Here is a 24,141-nt window from a genome sequence, read left to right as displayed (position 1 = left end):
GGTTAGCATGCTCCTGTCAGCCTCTCGGCCCCACATCAAAAGGCATTTTGACAAGCATCTTTATTACCAACGTGAAAGAGACCCTTTTGTGCCTAGAGATTGGCGCTCAGAGCCTGGCTTTCCAGCTGTCTTTACTGGTGACCTGGAGTAGAGCGTTAACCCTTGCTCTTTCAGCACTTCTGTAATCCTTTTCACATTTTCCATCAACTTAGCAGATATTTATTTAGCAACTACTGCATGCATAGCACAATGCTAGGCATCATGGGAGATGCCAAAGAAGTGGGAGGTGCAGCCCCTGCCCACCAGGAGAGTATAGTCTCTCAGGGTGGGCTCTGGATTCAGGTAGGCCTGGTGACTTCAGACGCATGCCTTAACCTCACAAAACCTCGCTTCCTCATCTGTAAAATAAAGATGGTAACATTGCCTTCTTCAGAGTCCTCTTAGGTGTTAACATGTATACAGTACTCAATATAAAGAGTGACTGAATGGAATTGCTAAATAAGTGTGAGCCATTAGTGATGGTAATGATGTGGAGGATGGTGATGATGGTGATGGTGACGAAAAAGGTGATGGGGATGATGATGAGGATGGTGATGCTGATGATAGTGATAATAATAATGATGGTGAAGATGAGGATGGTGATGGGATGGGAATGATGGGGATATGGATGGGTGATTTGATAGTGGTGGTGGAGATGATTATTGATGATGCAGCAAAGACCCAGAGTTAATCCCCAATTTGTTAATACCAGATATCTGAAAAACCTTACATAAGTTTGGACAGACCTGTGTGACCTTGTTAACCTCTCTGAGCTTTAAGTGCTCCCTGTATAAAATTGTGGTGATTGTTCCTACCTCATTGAGATGTCTCTCATCCAGATGGTAATGTGAGAGAGCACCAGCCTGAGTGGCTGGTACCCAATAGGTACTCATTAAATGGTATTTTTTTCTGTCCCTTTCCTTTCCTTCTTCATAGAATCCCTCATGAAGTCCTAGGGAATAGCATATTCCCAAGAAAAGAGTTTTGAGCCTGAAGTCTCTGCTTTTACCTCAAAACTCTTTACTCCAAATAAGAGAGATCTCAGACTAGCTTAAGGAAAAAGTGCGGTTTGTTGAAAGTGACAGGGCTCAGGAGCCCATGGAGGAACAGATGCAGCCAGGCCTTCCAGGGCCCTGGAACTATGAACCAGAAAAGGTCTAAAACTAAAGCAAATTCTCTCATTCTCTCCTCCCAGTAGTCAGACCTAGAGAGACTTTCTCCACTGACTCTTTCCCTGCTTCCTCGGTCACATGGTTGAAGAGGGCATCCTCCTGGCTCCTGAATTTATGTCCTCAGTTGAAACAGCAGCAGAGTCGGACTAGCTCCTTTAGGTCCACTCTAGGTTCCTGGGAGGGAAAATCTGATTGGTCCAGTTTGGGCGAGCTTTCCTTCATGGTCCAACTACCATTGGCTGGAAACTCTGGAGGGGGTGTGGTTCCAGATGGTATAAAGGTGGCTTCTAAGGATTAACAAGGACATGGAGTGAAGGGTATTTTTAGAGAGGAAGGATGACAATACCAGACAAGTTGCCAGCTAAGATTTACCCCACACTTCCCGTGAGCTAGGCACTGTGCTGAGTGCTTCCCGTGTGTTGTTACTCCTCCTGCTAGTCCTCTGAATTAGGTCCTGCTTTTATCCCCATTTCAAAAATGGGAAGACTGAGGCTCAGAGCCACACAGCAATACAGCTAAAGTTACACAGGAGGAAGTGGCAGAGTCTTGGCCCAGCCTACCCTTGTGCTACCGTGTTCCCTGGGAGCCGCTTCCAGATCGATGTGCTCTTGCTCTTTGAATCTTGGAGGACAAGAGGCTCCATCCCTTGGTGAAATGCTGACTGCCTGATGATGATTCTTATAAAGTTAGAGCACCTGAGTTTTGATCACTCAGCATTAGTTATGCTGGTCATATCCCGTATTCTAGAACTGTGTTGAGAAATGCAATTTGTAGCATCCCAGGTGGAAAATTTCTGATTCTCTCTGACGGAGGATGCCAAGGAGAATTGGTCTCTATCCTGGTGGAAACATAAACATCAATTCTGAAAATGAAGGGGGGAAAATGAGGTCCTGGAAATTGACGGAAAGCTGGCTGTTTGGCATCTTGAAATTAACCAGGACTGTCCCTGTTGCTGGTTTCTTGGGCTCTGTCTATGGGTTTCTGAGACACATTGTTTTAATCCTCTTGTCATTTCATTTGACCTGGAAAAGAATATAGATTGTTAGATGCTCAGACTGTAGAATTTACACAGAGGGAGAATTGACCTGGTGGGGGCTGATGAGGCTGTTCACTCACCGACCACACAGTTTCATGTGCAGATGATAGACATGTCCTGGACATTGGCTAGCACACAGCGCGGACTCGGTACATGTACATTTTCTTCCTTTGCTTTCCTTCAGAGCAAATCTCATGCTGACTTGGGGAGGTTATTTGTTGCTACTGCCACAGCAGAGGTTGCTGTGAATGCAGTTGGGGCAAATTGAAGAGAGGTCATTCTAGGAAGGAGGAAGTAGTATAATATAATGAAATATTGCACTGCATGGTAAATATGTTGATAGCGAATGTCTCCCAGGGCACATTCTTCCAGATTCTCAGCAACCAGGTATTAAACACCTACTATGTGCTTTACCCTGGGCTAATATGCTAGTAAGGGTGTAATAAACCCAATTCTTCCCTCCCTCCACCAGGTATAGTGAAGTAGAGCCTTCAGTTTATAAGGTTAAAGGAAACAAGGTTAATAAAAGCTGTAACATAATAGCTATTGTTTATCAGGCACTCACCATGTTCCAAGCATTGTGCTAAATGCTTTTGTATATTATCTCACTTAAGCCATTCTCTAACCCCAGAAAGTTGGCATTTTACAGAAGAGGAAACCGAGGTTTAGAAAAAGAGGTTAAATAAATACATTTTTGAATGGCAGTATGGGAATTTAACACAGGTATGTATGGCTTCAAAGTCCATGTGTTAAGTGGTTTGGACAAGTATTTTAGGCCGTAGAGAGCTGTGAATAGAGGAAATGAAGAGAGTTCCTGTTCTTTCATCTTGGTGCTTTAAATACCCGGATATTTAAGTTTCAACTATGTGCCTCTGGGCAAGCTGATCAGGTCTGTAAGAGAAGCAAGGGGACACACACACACACACACACACACACACACACACACATACACACACACATCCCTTTCTCAGGTCCCTCAGAGTAAGACGAACAAGGGTGGGTATTTGAAAAGAAAAATGGTCTTACACACTCCCATCCCCCAATCCACATGGTCTGGTGCACCCCCATCCCCAACATTTGCACATGGATTAGATATTAAAGAGCCTAAACAATGCTTCACATTCACCTGGATATTAGTTGCCTATATGTTTATTTATACCAAGCTTATTCCCCAAAATATTCAAGGAGGCTTACAAGGATGTGCAAAAAGCAGCAGAATAAAATAAATGAAAATTAAGATAAATAAGACAAAGGAGGGAAACAACCCAGAAAAATTAGATGGATTCAGGGACGAGACTAGTGCATGAATTACAAGGCAAGTCGTGCTTTCCTGGTCTGGAAACTTCCTGCAACCATCGCAAAGAGGGAAATATGTCAGTTACAGAATGCACAAGGGTCATTAGGCAGATGAAAATCTGGTGGCTCAAGAGAGACACATCCATTACTGATTCAAAGATCAGGGAGGCATTCTTCCCTCTTCCCAGAGCCTCAGAGAGAAGACACAATGTAAAATAACAATATCTTCAACAATGTTTTTACAGTAAATACAGTTTCATTTGACTGCTTCAGTATTATGTCCCACCAAAGGGCAATTCAGAAAAGTAAGAGGGTCCTAGAGAGAGGAGGCAATGTGGTAAGATGCAAGTTGTCTGCTCCATGATGACACAGGATGCTATTAAGATCATGTTGTTAGGGACATAAGGAGGCATGGCTAAGGAGATTATTATAATCATGAAGACTATGCAGGTAGTGTTAACATCTAGATCAGGGTTGGAAAGTGGGTTTAATCTTGCATGGCACCCCCAATCAATTAGTAGTGACTGGATTCAATCAATGGGATGAGAAGCTGTGTCTGAGGTGAAAGTGTGCTGTAAATGGTTAGTGATGTATGCTATGAGTAAGGTGCATCGTTTATGCTGGGAATTTGTTGTTGGCATTTATGCTGGGACTGTTGTTGATGCTTGTTACAGATCCTAGCTCTGAAGGAGGTCACAGGTCACCATAGCCACCATTGCCCACTGCTTCAAGAAGAGTTTTTTCCTAATTGACCCCATGCAGATGGGTTTCCTTATTTTGATATTCTTCCTAAATTAGCCAAATGTGGTGTACCCTGAAGCACTGGAGGAGAGTCAATAAATCCATTTTCGTGTGTCCATCCCATTTTGGCTTCAATCGTCTGGGACCACAGGAGAAATCTCAAGTCACTGAACTTGATCCTGTCACAGCACAGAGCTGGGAGAAGGGTAGTTAGCAGAGTGCTTTGGGCAAGGGAAGTGGCTTGAAGAAAGCTGGGTTTCTGGAGCTCTGATGTCTCTGAATTGGGAGGAACCCTTCATTCTCCCGGGTTTTCATCCCAACCACAGCAACTTCCTGTTGTAGGGACTGCCTCTGGAACGTTCACCATCACAGGTGATCAGAATTGTGCAGTTATCATGACTGACAGGAAGGACCCCTGCTTTCTCAAATCGTCTCCCGCTGCAACAGCCAGGAGAGAAAACCATGCTATTCAGGTACCAAAAGCCAGCAGAAAAAAGGAATGTGGAATCATGGGTATTCATTCATTCATTCATTCAGTCAGTCAGTCAGTCATTATTCAACACTTTCTGTGCATCTACCATACACCAGGCTATTTATGTTTATTGAAGATACAAATATAACTAAGATACCTTCTCTATTCCCTATGCTCAGAGCCTAACAGGGTAGACAGGCATAATTCCAGCACAGAATGGCAGGTGCCACGGGTATGTTCAGGGTGAATAATGAAAAATAATAATGGTAGGCATTTACTGAACACTGCTTACTATGTGCTAGGCTCTGTGTGGAGTGAATACATATGTATTACAGTAATATTACTAAGTATTCATAACCTGTGAGATAGATAGGCACTGTAATTGTCCCCATCCCACAGATGAAGAAACTGAGGCTTATGGGTGGAGGTGCCCACAGTACCAAAGCAGCAGAGCCAGTATTTGATGGCAAACTATCTTTTTAGATACAGTGGTGGGACAGGCATAGAATAAGCACTGTAGACGTTCTTGTTCACAAAGCGGAAAATGTGAGGCACACAGGAGTCACTGGCCCATGGAAATTCTGAAATCCAGCTGGACAAATTAACAGTTTCTTGATTCAGACACAGGGCTTGGGAGTAATTCTCCATGGTTCTTGGCTCCACCTTCTAGGCTCTTGGTTCACCCTCTGAGTCATCCTTTATTTTACATAAAGAGTGGTGTGTGTTTGCATGGAAGAGTTTTCTCAGCTTTCCACCTGCTTGTAGAAATTTGGTGATCTGGATGTCTCTTTTCACTCTGTACTCTCTCTGTCCCTTTCATTTCAAGATTACAGTGTTTCTTCAAATATAATTCTCTTAAGAACTTTGTATATCTCCAGTGAATCTTGTCTAGTTTAACTCCCTACCACATGTGCACAAAGGACTGTGCTACACTGCAAAGTGAGCAGCTTTGCCAAGAAGAAGCCACAGAGAAAGATGAAACCTTTATGCTCTCTTTTTGTGATGTCCGGAGCAATGGCAGCCATCTTACAATTATGAGGGGAGGGCCAAGAGATTGCAGACAAGTTGATCCAAGACCCTTTGTGTGGTTGATTCACTGAAACAAGTCTAGACCATCTATGCTTGTACTTCTTTTCTGTGAGAGGGAAAAAAAAACCCACAAAAAAACCAGAAACAACCACCCTGTTTTTAAAACAGGATGCAGGTGAAAGCATCCTGACTATTCACACACCTACTTGAACTTCTCTTGCCCAGCTAATTTCTCTTTGCCTTACAAGACTCAGATCCATTCCTTCCCTGACCCCTCTTGACCTTCTTCACCCCTAGGGAGACAAGAGGCCCTTTCTCTGGGCTTGTACATCCCCTATGGTCACTTCTCTTATAATATTTATCACAGTACATCAGCACCTCAGATCTTTTCTGTAGAAATCCAGGGTTGAAGGGAATAATAGTCATTATTATATGGTATCATAATTGGGAGATTAGTTATCTGTATAATCTTATCTGTCCCACAGAATGGGTCCTGTCTTTTTCATCTTTGTTCCAAAGCCCACTGGCTGGCACATGGAAGGATCTTAAATTGTCTTTCAAATCAAAGGGTGGATGAAAACAGTGCCTATGCTAACTTCTCCCACAACCAAGACACGCACTTTCTCTGTTATTGTCCATGACACCTGGAAGGAAAGAAAGAGCCAGGGTTCCTGATGGCTGAACTAAGGTTACTATCTACCTACCTACCTATCTGGACTTATAATATGGTTAGAACAAACGCATATTTATCTACTGTTACTTGCAGCCAGATACATCCTGAGCTAAAATAGAAGTGTGCTCTTTTCCTTTCTTATATGTGATTAATAAATGTTCACCATAGGAATATTAAAAAAAAAAAAAAAACAAACCCAACCCACGGCCATGTAAAAGAGTATGTAGACTAAAAGTGATTCCGGTTGGGACAGTGGCCTGTCCTCACTAAATCTGGCCTCTCAGCCATTACATATGGCAAAAAGAAGATCTCTGGGCCCAGGCTGAGAGGTCAAGTGGAGAGTTGAAGAGGAGGACCCTGGAGTGAGACAAATTGGGGTCTAATTCCTGACTCTACCACATGCATTTGGGCAAATGGCTTACCTTCTCTTACCTTCTAATTCCTCCTCTCAAATGAGGATCCCAGTAGTGTGTACTTCATAGAGGTCAGTGGAATAATTAAATAAGATGGTGCATGTAAAACTCTGGGCCCACAGTCAGGAGGAAATAAATATTTGCTCTTGTTATTAACGATTGCTGTGCGTCTGATAATGAGATAAATGCTATAGGATAGTTTCTTAAACAAAGGTTTCTCTTGGGAGGTCCTGTATACCATATCCCTCTCTTGGAGAGTCATAGTGCCCCTTGAAGGCTCTGATTGCTCCTGGAGTAAACTTGTTTCTCTAGCTGTTAAAGTATGCATCACATTAAAAGTTTGAAGAAACAGTGTTGTAAAAGATGGTCTAGATCCTTGCTACCTCAAATAGCATCAGCATCACTTGGGAGCTTGTTAGAAATGCAGAGTCTCAGGCCCTACCCAAGACCTACAGAATCAGAATCACCTTTTCACAAGATCTCTAGGGGGCTACATGAGGCATGTGAGCCAGAGTGTCAGCTCTCAAGGGGGCTCCAAGATCTCATAGACCAGAAACCAGTAAAGCATAATATTCAAAGAGGAGGCTAGATTGTTTGCTGCAGACTGTTAGTGTCATGGGGATATAGAGATGAGAAAAAAATATGTAGCTTACAAAGGCCTAGGAAGGCTTCCTGGAGGTCAGCCTAAAGCTGAAAATCAGGGGACAGGGATGGTGAATCGGTATGGGGGAGGGCACTGCGAGTTTGAAGAGGAATACAAAGAAAGGCTGATCCAGTGTAGACTCACAGGCTTGGAGAGGCTCACCCTGACCTCCGCTCCCTGGAGAGGAGGCTCTGCTCTGGCGTATCAACTAGTTAGCTAACTTAGGACCGTCCTCTGTTGGCCCTTTTGGTCTTAGAGGCCCTTCTAGCCATGCCCAGAGCTGCAAAGGTTGTAGCTCCAAAGCCTCCATTTTGGCTGAGAGCAGAAAGTCCTTTGGTGCCAAGATACTCCTGGTCCTGAGCTGGGAAGCCTCTTTCTCCAGGTCTCTGCTGTTACAGGCACCAGCGTGAGATTTGCATCATAACAACATTTCCCATTTATTGAGCACCTGCTGTGTGCTGGCACTTTTCACATATTCTCTCTGATCTGCACAATGACTGTGTAAGTCTTACTGATTCCTAAGTACAGCTCACTGGAGGCTTAGCCTTTAAGCTTCCCAGACCCTCTGACCAATGTTGAGGAAGATGGGACAAAGTTCCTTCATTTGGAGTATCCCCGGCTATCTCTCTTGGCAATGCTGAAGTCCCAGTTCTTCAGATCTCTCCAGGGCACTGTCCCCTTCTAACATTGTCTGAGGCTCAGGGGTGATGACACTTGGGATTGATTTGTCTTGGTCTTTCTATTATCTCTACCCTCATCCCTACTTTATTCTGGATAAAAGAATGGTGAGGCCAGGGACATTGTGGGTTTTTAGTGACTTCCTAAAGGTCATTAATTTGCATCTGTTTATTAGGAACTGGGTACTAAAAATCCCTTTAAAGGATTATTTGCAAGAGCTGTTTTCATTAGCATGCTGGTTTTAGGCTTCTGTTAAATAATGCCATGTTGAGTGAGTTGGAGGGAGACATCATTGTGTACTGGAAAAAATGTTAATCGAGGGTATTGGTGCAGACAGAGTTGGATTAAGAAGCAGGTAATCAGGGCAGTGGTCCAGTTTCAAGAGGGGCTAAAACATCACTGGACAGAGAATAAGATGGAGAAAATTGTGTTGGCCAGAACATCTCTCAGGAAGATTCCAGCACATGGTTGGAAGGAATATCTGGCCAAGTTGCTTTGATGGGGACTGGGGGCATACTGCATAGCAGTAGAAACTCACTCAATTGCCTTCTGGGTAAGTGGGGTCTCATTACCCGGTGGAACTTTGCCTAGTGGAGCTGAGTTCCCTGAACGATAGGAAAGAGGCTTCAGTGACATAGACAGCGCTCTTAATAAACTTGTTCACTCATTTATTCATTACATTAATCATTCATTCAGTCATGTATTCAGTAAGTCTTAATCTGGCTTCTCCTTTGAGCCATGTACTATTGTAGGTGTTGGGGATAAAAAATGACCATAACAGATAGGTTCTGGTCTCTCAGGAACAGTCTAGTGGGGATGGAGACAGACGATAAACAAATAAATGAACAGTTTTGTAATTTCAGGTTTCACTAAGGGGTGGGCTGGCCAGTGGCCAATGGCCTATGAGCTGGCTTTTTATGGAGACTGTTTAAACAGATAAAGATGAGTCCCTGCACCAATCAGGTTGTTTCCCTTGGGAATTTGGACTAGAGACATGGGCAAAATTGGTCAGCAGGGAGCTGCAGGAAAAAAAAAAAAAATCCCATCCCTCTCCTGTCTAGTCTACCATGGTCCATTAAAATACCAACTTCCACTATTTTTGGAAGTACCAGGGAGGGCTTCAGCCCATTCTCCCCCTCCCCTTCTCACTCTACCCAGTGGGGAGTGAGTAGTGGATAGGTCTCAGTGTGGCCTGCTCAGCTGCTTCACGTCTGGTTTCAGAGTTGCCCTGCTGGAAGGCTCTTGCTTGGCATAGTGCAATGACCCATTCTCCATCCCTCCAGGGTCTCTTCTTGCTCAGCTGGTGTGGGGTGGGTCAGCAGGGGAGCCCATACTCTGCTCCAGGAAGCTCCACTGTCTAGACTTGGCGGGGGGAGGGTTGGAAGGAGTAGAATTCCTACCTCTCTTTGCAAGTCTATGCCATGCTCTCCAGCCCAGCTTTACCACCTCTGAGGCTGGTACCTCCATTGATTCCTGTGACTCTTTCTCATTTGGACCAAAGCCCTCAGGGGGAAGAGATGTGATTGGAAAGAAACTAGGAGACCTCAATGGAACCAGAAAGTTGGACAAAGAGAGGCAAGAGAGAGAAAGAGTGAGTGAGAGGGAGAGAGATGAGTTATGGTAGTGATAAATCTCTAGAGGGAAGATACTAGAACATTCTGCAGTTCAGGGGGGTGACAAGTAACCCAGTTGCTAGGACTGTTTTTGGAAGGGGAATCACCTCCACATTCCCCAGTTCTGCTCCTGCCTTTGGTACCGTCTGCCTGGCTGGTCGCTCTAGAGTTCCTGGAGATGCCTGTCTCTGTTTCTATAGGTACCTCCTTGAAACAAGTTTCCTTAACTTGTGTTAGCTTGAGTGAGTTTTGGCAACCAGAGGAATGAAAAGGCTTAATATACTGCCCTCCTTTATCCCTAGAGGTTCAGTGTGCTTCAACCAGCAAACATTTTTTGAAGCCCTAGCATATGCCGGGTCCTCTGGAGACCTTGAGAAGAAAAGACCTAATATTTATCATGTTTTCTGTGTATTAGACACTTTTCCGAGCACAGCATTACTCATCTCATCCTCAGTCCCATAAATAAAATTATTCCCATTTAGAGATGAAGAAACAGGCACAGAGAGTTTAAGTAACATGCTCAAGCTCTTGCAGCTAGTAGGAGTAACGCGTCTTCATTTGGATTGCCCCAGAGCGGCCCCTGAGACAAGGATTTAAGTGCAAGTAGGAAAGCAAAGATGAGGGCGTGGGGGAAGGCTACTGAAGATATGTTATCAAGTACAGTTGTTAATTTTATGTGGCAACTAGGCTGGGCTAAGGAATGCCCAGATAGAGGTTAAAACATTATTTCTGGGTGTGTCTGTGAGGGTGTTTCCAGAAAAGATTAGCATTTGAATCGATAGACCGAGTAAAGGTGTACAGAATAGTTCAAAAAAGTGGAGGAAGGGCGAATTTGCGGTCTCTATGCTTGAGTTGGAACATCCAGCTTCTCCTGCCCTTGGACGTTGGCACTCCTGGTTCTTGGACTTTGGGTCTCAAACTAAATTACACCATTGGCTCTGCTGGGCCTCCAGCTTGTAGATGGCAGATGGTGGGACTTTTCAGCCTCCATAATGACATGAGCCGATTCCTATAATAAATATCCTCATATAGACAGAGATTGATGGAGATATATATCTGTATCTATAGACTATTTCTATCTCTATCTATTTATAGACATGGAGACATAGATTTATCTGTCCTATTGGCTCTGTTTCTCTGGGGAACTCCAATATACCAAGCCAGTGACCCCTGTGGGCAAGTGTGGCTTGATCCCGCTGAGGAAGCTGTGGGAGCCCGTAGAACATGCGTTAAATCTCCCACCCGGGGGATGAGAGAATTAGGGATCTCTGTACTCTGTACTCACTTCTGGCAGGCACTGGTTGAGAGCTGCTCCTGGGTGGGGGCATGGGGGTCAGGAGGGCCCCCTCCTGTCTGTTCACTGCCACGTCTTGCCAGCCCTATAGGTAGCAAAGCAGACTCCGTGATGAGGCCAAGGCCCTCAAAGGAAGACACGCAGGTGTTGGCAGGAGGAAGTTGTAAAGGCAGGAACAGGTGGGTGGGACAGCAGTGGGCCTAGAATTTGAACCCTGGTGGCCTAGCACAAGATCTGCGCCCTTGACCGCTCTGCTGTGTGAATAAGGTTCTGCACTTCTCTTGAGAAGCTCACTGTTGGGGAGCCAGGTAGGAACCCACCTCCCTTCTTGCAAGATGGTTGGTTCAGACTTTGACGGGGTGGGAGGGAACACTGGGCTCCGGGAGGAGGTGGAAGCTGCTGGAATCAGGCTAGGGGCTCCAGAGGGCTCCTCTGAGGAAGTGACCATGGGTCTGGGGATGAACAGGATGGGCTAGGAAGTGAGAAAGGTGCAGAGAAAAATATCCCAGCTGCAGCAGAAAGGTAAGAAGGCGTGGCAGTGTTTGGGGAGTGGGCAATGGCCAGAGTTGGGAAGAGCAGAGAAATGAGGTTGAAATGCAGGTTCGCACCAGAGTGGACAGAATAACAGCAGTAGTGCTGAGTATATTCACTGAGGACTCACTCTGTGCCAGGATTTTCAGGTAGATAATCTCGATTAATCCTCCCCATCTCCCACTGCAGGTCATTCTTTAATTCCCATTCTGCAGAAGTGGAAGGTGAGGCTCAGCGGGAGACTGGGTGATTTCTGAGGTCCTGCACCCGACAGGTGGCACTGTTATGGCTTGAGCCCAGATGGGTGGACCTGTGAGCTCACTTTCTTATTCTTAACCATAGTGATGCTCCCTTGAAGGGCCTTGCAGTTCACGAAAGAGATCTGAACATGACTTTTTAGGGCAGGGGACTGATTGAAGAGACTTTTTTATAGAGGTGGAGGCAACAAGACATTGTGACCCACTAAATGTGGGAGAGGATGGGTGCCCCCAAGGTCTAGAGGCATTTTCAGCACAGAGAGGGGAAGAGGATGTGGGGTGTAGAATTAGACCCACCTGTAATATTGGTGTTTATTTGTTTCTCAATTCTGTCTTGACCCAGCTTTGAGGCCCTTCTAGAGGCTGGCCAGTTTTTCTTCTCAAGCAGATAATTAAGTTCACACTCCAACTAGGTCCCTTATCGGGCTTCACACCCCGGGGTCACCATGCACCTGCCCTGATCTAGCCAGGGCCGGGTACCAGACAACTTGGGACCGCCTTGATGACCCAGAGCCACCCACACATTATTCAAATTAGCCAACCCACAGGAAGCCCAAGAAACCAAGATAGCCCCATTCTGCTTGCCGGACGGAAGCTGTCCCTACAGCAGCTCCCCAGGCACAATGCTTCTGTGGCCCTCAATGGCGGCTTCCTCCCATTTGGAGCAGTAACGAAGACCTCTGCCTGTCAGCTATCCAAGTGTCAGTATGTTGTGTCCTGCAATGAGAGAATGGCGGTATCTTCTACAACTCTCCCTGGGCTTGAATCTCTGGTTCTGCCACTTAATCACTGAGTGATCCTGGGAAAATCGCCTCACCTCGCTGAACCTCAGTGTTCTCATCCATGAAATGGGGTCAGTAATCGATGTCGTGAGTGGGCTGAGGAAAGGAGTAGATGAACTAATGCAGACAGCCTTTGGCATCTATTAACTCCTTTCACAGGGCCCCGTGGGCATGAGAAAGCAGGTCTGAGGAAGTGTTTGGGGCTGGAAGTTGGGAGTGGGCAGGGAGACTTCCCAATGACGTGGAAATCCCGGAATAAAAAGATCATCTAAGTCAACTACCAGGAAGACCCTGGCCACTTCCTGCCTTGTAAATACCAGCAAATGAGATTCTCTGGAGGGTGGGGGATGTCTTGGGAGGCTCAGGGGAGGCGCTTAGGTAAACAAATAAGCTCTCCGTGCTGTGTGTGTCCATTGCTTTCTTGGCACCTGCACACCTCTCAATCTACACATTCCAGGACATGATTAAGTGTGCCTGTTCAACTTCAGAGATGCTTACGCTACAGGACAGGAAGCACAATACCTCCAAATGGCTGCTGAGCGGGGGAGAGAGACTGCAAATAAGAGCCTGGAGCCCCCTCCGCCTCCATCCCACTGTCTCCTTCCCCCACGCAAGCTGTAGCAGGAGAGCCCCGTGAGACCATCAAAATGAAAAACACCAGCCTGTTTTCCACGCATGGGGGGATGTCGATGTATCCGGAATCGGCTATTTTGCAACCTGTTTGTCCGGGATCTTATATCTAAATTATGTTTCTCAAAATTTAATAAATGAGGTTTAGTAGAATGCACTCAGGCGGCACTGATGAAATCTGTCGCGGAAAATATTACGATTTCATTGTTTTTATATAACCTCCTTGGAACCTGCTTCTTCTTATGTCTGCGCCTCCCCCTTTCCTTCCCATTTTCAGGTTTTTAAGTTTTTAGCTTCGCTGTGGAGTCCGGGGAGGCCCCTGGAGAGTGATCCTCCCCCGCCCCCCATTACCCACAGCAAGGAGGGGCTGGACGCCTTGGTCTAACCCTTGCCAGGAGTAAAGGAAGTTGTAAACAGTTGTTTTTAAAAATAGTTGGTTTCAGATGAAAAATTTCTGTATTCAGTTTCTCCGGTACCTAGAAAGCCACAGGAGCACATTTGCTCTGGGAAAGATATCGGGTATTTCGTTATCGGTATGCAACCTGTCACCAATATCTTGGCAATCCTGTGCTGGAAGGGAGAGATGAGATTATCTCCCTCAGCCACAGAGAGCCACCTGCTCTGTGCTGGGCACTGTGCTAACAGCTTTACCTGAGTCGAATCCTTATGCCAACCCCGTGAAGTAGGTCTTCTCATTGTCATCAGTTACTGAAGAAGAAATTGGGGCTCAGAGAGGTTTAGTTACTTGCTCAAATCACACAGCACCAAGGGGTGGAGGCAGGATTTTAACCAAACTTGGTCTGAATTATTCAAAGCTTTAGCTCCCTTACAACACTGCCTTCTACTGTCTCATTTTACAGAGAGGGAAACTGAGGCTCAGGAAGGTGAAGCGTGGGTTGTGATTAAGAACCTAGGTTCTAGAGGTCAAATTCACCCTGCATCTATCACCTTGAGCACATTACCCTCTCTGATCCTCAGTGTTTACATTTGTGAAATGGGTTGTTGGGAGGAATTGGAGAAAATCAATGTAATGTGATTACATGCATGTCACGGAGAAGATGCTCACTAAATGTTTATTTTGAAAAGCAATGACTGGCCCAAGGTCAGTTAGCATGGTGTGTGGCTGTAAGTAACTGAAGACCTGACAAATCTGTCAGGGGTTTTATTTGGTCCATGAAGCAGGAGGCTTGCTGTCTGGCCCTCAAGACTATCTGGAAGCACGTCTCCTGGGACCCAGGCTCCGACTATCTTCCGGCTCTGCCATTTGCCATTTCATGGTGTGTCTTTCTTCCTCATGGTTGCATCATGGCTGCTCCCGCACCTTCTAAGTGTTTTGTCCGTGATCCAGGCAATAGGGGAAACCGAGGCCCCGGGAGGAGAGCTGATAGACTCATCATCACGGGGACACAAGTGAGAGCGGGAGCCAGTTTCCTGATTTCCAGTCCAGCCTTTCCGTGGTGCCAAGCGATCTTGCCAATGAGGATTTTATGTTTACATAAGTTGAAAGCCTCTGGTTTTAAACTCCAGACCTTATCTCCAAAGAAATAGGCCAGAGGATGTGACAGAGGCTGGAGGACAAAGTCATCTCAGGGCCAGTGCCGGCCTCAGGCAGAATCATTAGATAACCCTTCTCTGTCTTCCCGGTTTTCATACCCAGAGCCTGTGGTGCCCCCTCAATGCCCCAGACCCTCCTCCGCCCCCCGCACGCTAGGGCCCTACAACCTGATCAAGTGTCATCCGTTTCCGTCCTGAGTCCTCATCCCGTGGAACTCTGGGTAGCCTCAGTCCTGCACCTCCCGTGGGCATCAGTGACATTGAATGAATCAGTAAATGAGCTCATTTGATAAGTGAACTTTGCAAATCCATATGAGGGGCTCTCCTTGGAAAGAGCATTTTCACAGGGGCCTCCTGCAGACAGTTCCTCCATTCAAGGACTTAGTCTTCTAAGGAAGGTTCTGATTCGGTGACAGGTGCCCGGAGTGGGGGAGATATTTGGGGAATCTTCTTGGGATTTTTCAGAGTCTCCTGTCTCCTGGTGAGCTGTAACTTGTTGCCTTCTTCTGGCTGGGAGGTTGGGATAGGATGTGTAGAGGCTTGCTCCCCAAGAGGCAGCTGATCTGAAAAGGGGCCTCGGGGATAGGGTGGAACTAGAGGTATTGCCTCGAATGGTCTCCAGGGCGGTGTGGGGCCAAGGGGGGATGGTGCAAGGGTGGGTGAGAAGCCGGGAGCCTTGAACGGAGGCCACAGCCACACTGAGCACCAGGCAGGTGGAGGGGTTGACGTGTGAACTGATGGTTGTGCCTCCCAGGATGGTAGTGTGTCTGTCGTTCGGTGTCCCTGCCCCTAGCACATGGGAGGATTGTTACCTGCACACCCCTGTCCCCCCATGTGCTCAGACACTTCTAGTGGGAGTCCTATCAGGAGGATAGGAGTAGGATCTTTAAAATATTTTGCCGTATGTTTCTTAGTGTAGTAGTTACCGGCAAGGGCTCTAGAATCTTCTCCCTTGGCTCAAATCCCCTTTATACCATTTACTGCCTGGCCTTGAGGACCATTATAAAGATAATTTCATCTGACTGTTGTAGGTTTTGAATAAGATAATATACAACTTTCAGCACTTGATACATACTAAGTGTATTAGGTTGGTTTGTAACAGCGGCTAACAATGCCTTCTTACCTCACACAAGGTATATCATGTCAGAAACTGCTTTCCCCTCTATTCGCACCTACTGATTTGCACTGGAGGCTTCTAGAAAAAATAATTCCATCAGTCCCAGTGTCTGGTGTTCAGACACAGCAAGAGTTCACACACGATAGCGTGGAGGGGGGGAGAGGAGGCTCAATGAGAAGAGACTGTAAAGTAACAAAGAGGTCTCTGTTCCCATGAATCCGCCAGTAGGGAAAAAATTCAATGGGCATAGTGACCCAGTCCCAACCCGAAGTCCTGGGAGTTGGAGGAAAGAGTAGTTCTGGGGAAAAAAAATTAAAAACACACAAAAAAACAAGTGTACTCTTCCTTTTGTCATCTTGAACTTGGCGCTGTTGAGAGAAAAAGGCTGTGTAATAATGTGAGGTGGGACAGTGCCGTGGTCCCAGGCGCGGGGTCCCCCCACGTGGCGGGGCTTGGGGTAAGTTCTGCACAGCAATTCCTGCCAGGCAAGGGGGCTCCGAGTACTACAGCCGGAAACAGTGCCAAGGCGGCGGTACGGCAGACTGCAGCTGCCTGACCAAATACGAATGAGCTGTCATCCCCTGGGGACTCCCCAGCTTCCAGATCAGGGCAGGAGCCTTGCAGAAGGTTGAGTGTCTTCCCCTTGCCAGGGGAAGGGGCTACGGAGCTGGAGAACCTCAGGTCTGCCCTCCCATGTGACTGTGTTTGTACCCACCAGCTGGAGAGTCTTGGTGATGCTCAGGTTACCCCCCACACCACACAGCATATCATTACATGCAAAGTTAACACAGAACAGCCTGAGCAGAGAAATCCCAGGGGGATTTATAGCAAAGGAATCACGGGGACAGTGGCGGGCTCAGTACCGGGAGATGGATTGTGGCTCTAAAACATGGCAACAACACCTGGCTGGTGCCGTCCCTTTACTTCTCTTTCTTTCTTGCTCGAAACGGCCTTTTCAGACCTAGCTGTCAAGTCCCTTCCCCTGCCATCTCTCTCCAGCAAATCACAGCCCTCATCCAGCACGGGTGTTCCGTCTCTCACCAATTCTTAGCTGCTTAGAATGTGAACAGAAAGGGAAAATGCAATTAAAAAAAATACATGGCTGTAACTGATTTATTAATAGCCCATAATGCTGGTAATAGGCAATCTATAAGTCTGTTCTTAAGAATTTATAGGGCAAATATTCCAGAACCATATTAAAGACACCACTCATAAATGCCTGCAAGCCTCAATCTATTAACTTAGGCGGTGGGAGAATACCATTATCTGTAGAAAAACAGAGATCCAGCCCCCAGCTTTGATTTCTTCAGATGCTCCAAAAAGCTCACAGTAAGTAAGCAAATTGTGTGACAGGCTGGAGGCAAAAGTATTCTGTGCATAGAAATCAGATGTTGACTTTCTTAATATGTGTGTGTACTTTTCAGAAAGAGCCTGGGCTTGGGGGAGTATAGGAGGGGGGCAGTCATGAGGAGGGGTGCTGGAGAGAAGCAGAGGCTGGGAATAATAAGGTGAGGCACTGGGGCCTTGTTCTTTTCTCTTTATTCACTGAGACTTCAAATAATTCTGAATATCAAAGTAAAACATACTCACTGTTGAATATTTGACAATATTATTGTCAAATGTTAAAAAAATAGGAAAAAAATGACCCATCGTTCAACCATGGGTGACCTCCTTTTAAATCACTGTTCCTTACAGAATGGTGGAGAGGTCACTTGCGTCCCAATTCCTAGGGATGGGAGGCAGGGGCCTCATTAAAAGTTATTTCCAGGCCCCGCCCAAATCTACTGACTCACGAACGTGTGGAGGTGGGACTTTGGCATCTGTTTTGTTAGCGGGCTCCCCAGGTGATTGTGAGTGAGGCATGCTGAAGCTTGGGAACCTAAGTCTTTTTAAGTGATTATCACCTGAGTACAGTTACCAAATGGTACCTCTTGAATTAGTGAAATCAGAGTACCCCGGGGACAGCACTATTCACCGTCACCAATAGGTGAGAACAATCCGAATGTCCACCAGCTGAAGAACGGATAAACAAGATGTGGTCTGTCCACACAGTGCAATATTATTCAGTCATAAAAAGGAATGAAGCACTGATTCGTGCTACCACGTGGATGAATCTTGAAAACATTATGTGAAGTGAAAGAAGACATTGAAAGGATGAGTGTCGTAGGTTCCATTTATACAAAATAACCAGAGTGGGCAGACCCATAGAGTCAGAAAGCCAGGTGCCAGGGGGAGGGGGAAATGGGATATGGGTTTCCTTTTAATGGGTAAGGAGTTTCCTTTGGGGTGATGAATACACTTTGGCACTAAATAGAGGTGGTGGTTGCATAATACTGTGGATGTGCTAAGTGCCACTGAACTGTACACTTTAAGATGGTCAGTTTCATGTTATGTGAATTTTACTTCAATAAAAAACAATCACTTGAGGGAATGAAAAAAAAATTCAGATTTCCAGGCTCTGTCCCTGGAGATTATGCTTTGGTGTACCTGGGGCAGAGCCCAGGCTTCTGAATTGTAAAAGGAGACGGCAGCAGGTACTTCCAATGCAAGACCGGGTTTGGGTGGCGCCTGACTGAGCTAGAATTAGAGCCATACAAGCCCAGAATGAAGACGGCACCTATCCAAAATGGCAGCCACCTGAAAAACCGTGGTCTCCCTTTTTGCTCCCTTGCCCGTTACCTAGGTCTCTGGTATGGACTAAATGTTTGTGTCCCTCCCCTCACAAATTAATATATTGAAGCTTTAACCCCCAACATGGGGGTATTTGGAGGTGTGGCCCTAGCTAGATAATTAGGCTTAGATGAGATCTTGACGGTGGGGCCTCTATAATGCGATCACTGTATCCTTAGAAGTGGAAGAGACAGGAGTTCATTCTCTGTGTGCCATATGAGGACCCAGTAAGAAGGCAGGCCATCAGTAAGCCAGAAAGAGAGTCCTCACTGGGGACTGAATCTGACTGATGCCTTGGTCTTAGACTTCCCAGCCTCCAGAACTGTGAGGAATGAATGTCTGTTCTTGAAGCCACCCAGCCTACGGTATTTGTCAAAGCAGCCCAAGGAGGCTAAGAGTCTTTTTTTTTTTTTTTTAAGATTTTATTTATTTTAGAGAAGGACGGTGCATGTGCACATGAGCGGGGGTGGGGGGCGGAGCAGAGGGAGAGGGAAGGGAAAAAATCCCAAGCAGACTCCCTGCTCAGTGCAGAGCCCGATGTAGGGTTCGATCTCATGACCCTGAGATCATGACCTGAGCTGAAACCAAGAGTCAGACGCTTAACTGACTAAGCCATGCGGACGCCCCAAGTTAAGGTCTTTTAAGGCTTGACATTCCAACTTCCACACCCCCTCCCTGGAGTGCCCACCTTCTTCTAGACCTGTCCAGATTTACTCTAAACCTCAGCTCAAGTTCCGACTTGTGAGGACTTCTGGAGCAGCCTCCTCCCTTCCCCAGGGCTTGGGCATTTCCTTACCATCCTCGGAATTTAGCGAATTATGTAAGTCTTGACTATATTTGCTTTTGCTTCTTTCTGATGTGGTTCCGGCTACATAAATTTTTCATCCTGTGCTACTTTTACTTTTGATCATTTTTAAAAATCGTTCCTTTCATACTTTATTTGGGGTGAGAATTCATCTGTTTCCCTCACTTAACTCTGAGCTTCTCCAGGGCAGGGTCCCTACCTTGTTCATCTGGGGGTCCTCCATGGAGCCCCCACATATCCCAGTGACCCCTTCTCCATAAGGCTCTCACACCCAGCCAGTCAGCAGATTACTTTCCCCCTCACCTCCTGTGGTAATAACAGTGATGAAAAACAAGAGTATTAACAATGTGGTTTATTGAGCATGCATGTCCCAGGCTTTGTGTCAGTTCTACACACAAAACTTCTCAGGTCCTCAAGACAAACTTGAGATATTCTTACAGTAAGGAAACCGAAGCCTAGGAAGCAATTTGCTCAAAGTCAAAGATAGCAAAATCAGAAATGAGTAGAGCTTGAACTTGAACTCAACTTTGACTCCCAAGTCTGTTTCTAACTGCTACCCCCTCATTGCCTCCCATGGTCATTCCTTGTGCCTCAGTTGGGGCCCTTAGACTACTTGCCTTGAAGGCTATGGTTTCTCCAGCCAGCCAGCCAGCCAGCCAGCCAGCAAACTTTGCAAGGCACTGAGTAAAGTGTTAGAGACTCAGAGGAGAATGAGATGAAATCCCTGCCTATATATTTGAGATTGATTTCTGTTGTTAGTTCCTACACCTGTTGTTCATGACCAGCACCCACTTTACTTCACTGGTCACTTCTGTTATTGGGGTAACCTCTCCCCACTGGAGACAGTAGGGTGGGGCCATAAATGGAGGCTCTGCTCTACCCTGGCCAGGGGTGGACCTGTGTCCTTAGCAAGGCCAGTCCATCACCCGCTCCCTGGAATTTGATTCTGAGCAGAGGGACAAGATGTCTGAACGGTCAAGGCTCTATTTCCATCCCAGTAGTGGATTCACACCCAGATTCTACTCCTTGGTTCCCTGGAGCATCTTTAGTTCATTCTGCAGGCCCAGTCCAATCTCACATTGATTTCTTGAGTTCTGACATCGTTCCAATAAACTCCCTTGTTGCTTAAGTTAGCCAGAGGCTGTCTCTGTCACTCACGACCAATGAGCCCTGACCTATACAGAGAAGTAGTGTGTAAACTGGGTGCACATGGCAGAGGCACCCAATTCAGTTTGAAGGGATCAGGGAACATCCTGGGAGAGGTGACATCTGCACTGAATCTTTGAGGATGAACAGGAGGGAGTGGGATATAGAAGGGGATGGCTAGGGTGCAAGACAGAGGAAAAAGTATGCTCACAAATGCTGACGATCAGCCGCTCTTACGGAGCACTTTCTCATGTAGCTCCCATAATGACCCCTTGAGGCTGGTTCTGCTCCCACTTTATAGTTGAGGTTCAGAGAGGCAGTGTGCTTTGCTCACTGCCACCCAGCTAGTGAATGGTAGAGATGGGATTGAACCTAGAACTTTCTAAGAGGCCTGATTTCACAGTAGGTGGATTAGCGGCCAGTGGCCAGAGAGCCCATCAAGAGGCCATTTTTTTTCTGGTCTGTTGGCCTCGTCGCTCCTGGGGCAGTGGCCTTCTGCTCATGTGATTCCCATCTCTGGCAATTTCTGGGTCTTCCTAGGGGAGGTCTGCTCTGTATAATGTGGTTTTAATGGCTGAGATGTTTCTTTTCTCCTCTGAAAGAGTCATCACTTACTTCTGTTCAGGAGTGTGGGCAATTAGAGGAGCCAGGCATCAGGCCCTTACTAATTGCCTTTGTCTGTGGATCTGATGCAGCCTCCCCTGTGGCCGGGGTGGCAGGGCATTGGCCTCTGGGAGGATATGAAGTTGCTGCCAAGAGCAGAGAGAGTGTGGAATGCAGCTAAGGGCCAGGCCCAGAAAGGGAAGGAGGGCTTTCAGGCGTGCACGTGTGCACCTACGCACGTGCGTGTGTGTGTGTGTGTGTGTGTGTGTGTGATGAAGGATGAATGTGGGGGATTCCACAGCCTGAATTAATCTCTCCTCTTCCCAGCTTCTTCCTTTCTTTCTTCCTAATTTCTTCATTTATTTTTCTCCTTTCTTATACAAATATTACAAGCCCTTTTTTTTGGCGGGAGGGGGGGAGGGCGGAAATATTCAGTAGGAAAACAGGGAAAAGATAGGGCCCAAATTCACTACCTCAGACCAGCCATTGTGAACAATTTGTGATCACTTAGTTTTATATACTCTTTTGTCATTTGCTTTTAAGAAAAAAACAAAACAACTAAACAATACATCATAAATATTTCTATGGCAGGAATTTTTGTTGGCCACATAGTATTTATTTTTACAAATGTCTATTGAGTGCCTAAGTGTTTTATATGTTGTGGATGCATCAGTGAACAAAAGGGCAAAAATCCCTGCCCTCCAGCTAAAAGCCAACGTCGTCGTTGGGGTCCACCCTCCACGACCTGTCCCTGATGTTTATCCAGTAGTGACTTTCTCTCTCAGTTCTGCTTGAGAGCAGTTGGAGAAAGAATGACATCACCTGTTTGGATTGGCCAATAAGGCAGGGGCCAGGGACCACTTGAATCCTTCTCTGTCCTTTCTAGGCTAGCTTGACTCTGACTCAAACAAAGAAACTCGGGACCCAACATGGGGATTGCAAAATGGACATGGTTCTTGTCCTCAGGGAGCACACAGTCATTTAGACAACTTAAAAATCTTCCCATTATTAACGTGCTGCAGGGAACGCTAGAGGGTCATGTTGGTGGAAAGTGGGAGATGCTGTTGGCCTGGGGAGATGTGGGAAGATGGGCAACATGTGATTCTAGGCTAGGGAAACAGCCCGGGGACATTTCTCCCAGAGGAAAGAAAGCTGTACTTGGCTGCTTGTTCAGCCCCTAATCCTGAAGAATTGGGAGCACCTTGAGCAAAGCATTCTACCTTCCTGAATGCCTTCCAAGCCTCCTCTGTCAGGTGGGAATGCTGACACCAAGTGTACTTATTGGGATAATTTCCTCCAAGTGGGATGGACTTCCCCTCTGGATGACTGCTTCCCATTTAGGAGGATTTCATGCGTTTTCCCCATCATCTGGTTTGTTCAAGTTACCATTTATCGAGCACCTACTAAGCACCTGGCATTGTCCCAGACACTTTATGTCAGCTATCTCATTCAATCCTGTGAGGTAGGAATAATTACATGTCTTCCTTTAAAGATAGGAAATTCAAACCTCAGAGAGTTTGAATAACACACCCAAGGTCACACAGCCAAGAAAGGGCAAAGCCAGAATACCTACACAGGTCTGCTGAGTGCAGAGCAGGTGTGCTTTCTTTTTTGCTACATCTACTGAAATAACCAGTTCCTTTTATTCGAAAACTCTCTCAGGATGAAGTACAAAACTCTTCAGAAAGAGCTTAGGATTGCAAAACCAAGCATCCTGGAATGAAACAGTAAAAAGAAAAGACATTTCAAAAGAACATAACAAGGTTTTTAAAAAATGTGTCTCTTTTCATTGTTTTTCTTTCTTCCTTATTATGAAAGCAATTCATATTCACTGTGGAAATTTGGAAAATACAGAGAAGTATAAAGAAGAAAATAAAAATCACCCTAATCTTATTACAGAAAGAAAGTTGCTGTTAACATTTGTTTTATATCCTCCCAGTATTTTTTCATATGCCTAAATGTACATATATATATTTTAACATAATTGGGATTGTCCTGCCAAATTGCTTTCCAGAAAGGTTGAGCTAATTTACAGTCCCACCAACAGTGTTTGAGAGTGCTTTCTTCACTCTGGCCAGCCTAGAGGTTTCTCTTTTTTGTCTTTTTTTGTGTGTGTTAAACCTAATTTAATAGGTTTAAAGGCAGTATCTTGTTTCTTCTTGCTTTTCTTTGATTACTGAAATGGCTGAGTTTAAAAAAAAAAAAACTTATAAGCTTATTAGACACATGTATTTATTCTCCTGAGAATTGTTTTTCACATCTTTTTCTCTATTTCATTGGAGCTTCAGTTTTATATTTCTTATTGATTTGTAAGAACTCTTTATATATGAACGTTTTAAAACTTGTCTGGGGGTAAGTGGAGGCAAGCATACTTTCCTCTGGGGCTTCTACATTTATTATAGGTTCTAAGAAGTTGGCTGTTTGGCTTCTTAATTTGGCTTGTGATTTTGGGGGGAGCAAAAAACATTTAAGTTTTTTTTTTAAGTCATGGTCAAATGCATCATTATTTTCCTTATTATGTATTTAAAAAGATGGATTTAAGACCTCACTGTAGATCATTCACTAGCCTTAGTTTCTCTAGCATAGTGGTCATGAAACATAACTGTAAATCAGGATTGCTTAGGGTTTTCTGTTTTTGTTTTTGTTTTTAATTCTCAATGCCTAAGCCACACCCCAAACCAGTTAAATCAGAATCTTAGGGCAGGTGGTGAACCTGGGCATCAACTCTAAAATCTTTACAGTTGAGTGCAAAGGGCAGCCACACCTAAGGACCACTGCTTTATCCTCATTTTTCGCACAATGGGAAGGGTCATTGTAGATAGTAATGTAACCAGTACAAATCAATCATAATGCAAAGTCTAACCACTAGCCCCATGTACTGAACACACAATACCAAAATGGACCTCTTCCTTCTTAGAGCAGAAAACAGGGTATGGTGAAGCCAAGC

The 24,141-nt window shown here is 45.7% G+C and overlaps 1 long non-coding RNA gene across 1 annotated transcript; it reads left to right on the top strand.

The window, feature by feature from the left end:
* Positions 1–12,160: 12,160 nt before the first annotated feature.
* On the top strand, positions 12,161–13,456 carry LOC118553860 (uncharacterized). Its single transcript, XR_004926241.2, has 2 exons — positions 12,161–12,740; positions 13,127–13,456. It is a non-coding gene; the product is annotated as an uncharacterized LOC118553860 (long non-coding RNA).
* The last annotated feature ends 10,685 nt before the right edge of the window (positions 13,457–24,141 follow it).

Source organism: Halichoerus grypus, chromosome 13 (assembly GCF_964656455.1).
Source record: "Halichoerus grypus chromosome 13, mHalGry1.hap1.1, whole genome shotgun sequence".
Classification (NCBI taxonomy): Eukaryota; Metazoa; Chordata; class Mammalia; order Carnivora; family Phocidae; genus Halichoerus; species Halichoerus grypus.
Note: the sequence above shows the minus strand (reverse complement) of the source record. Positions and strands in the feature narration are given on the sequence as shown.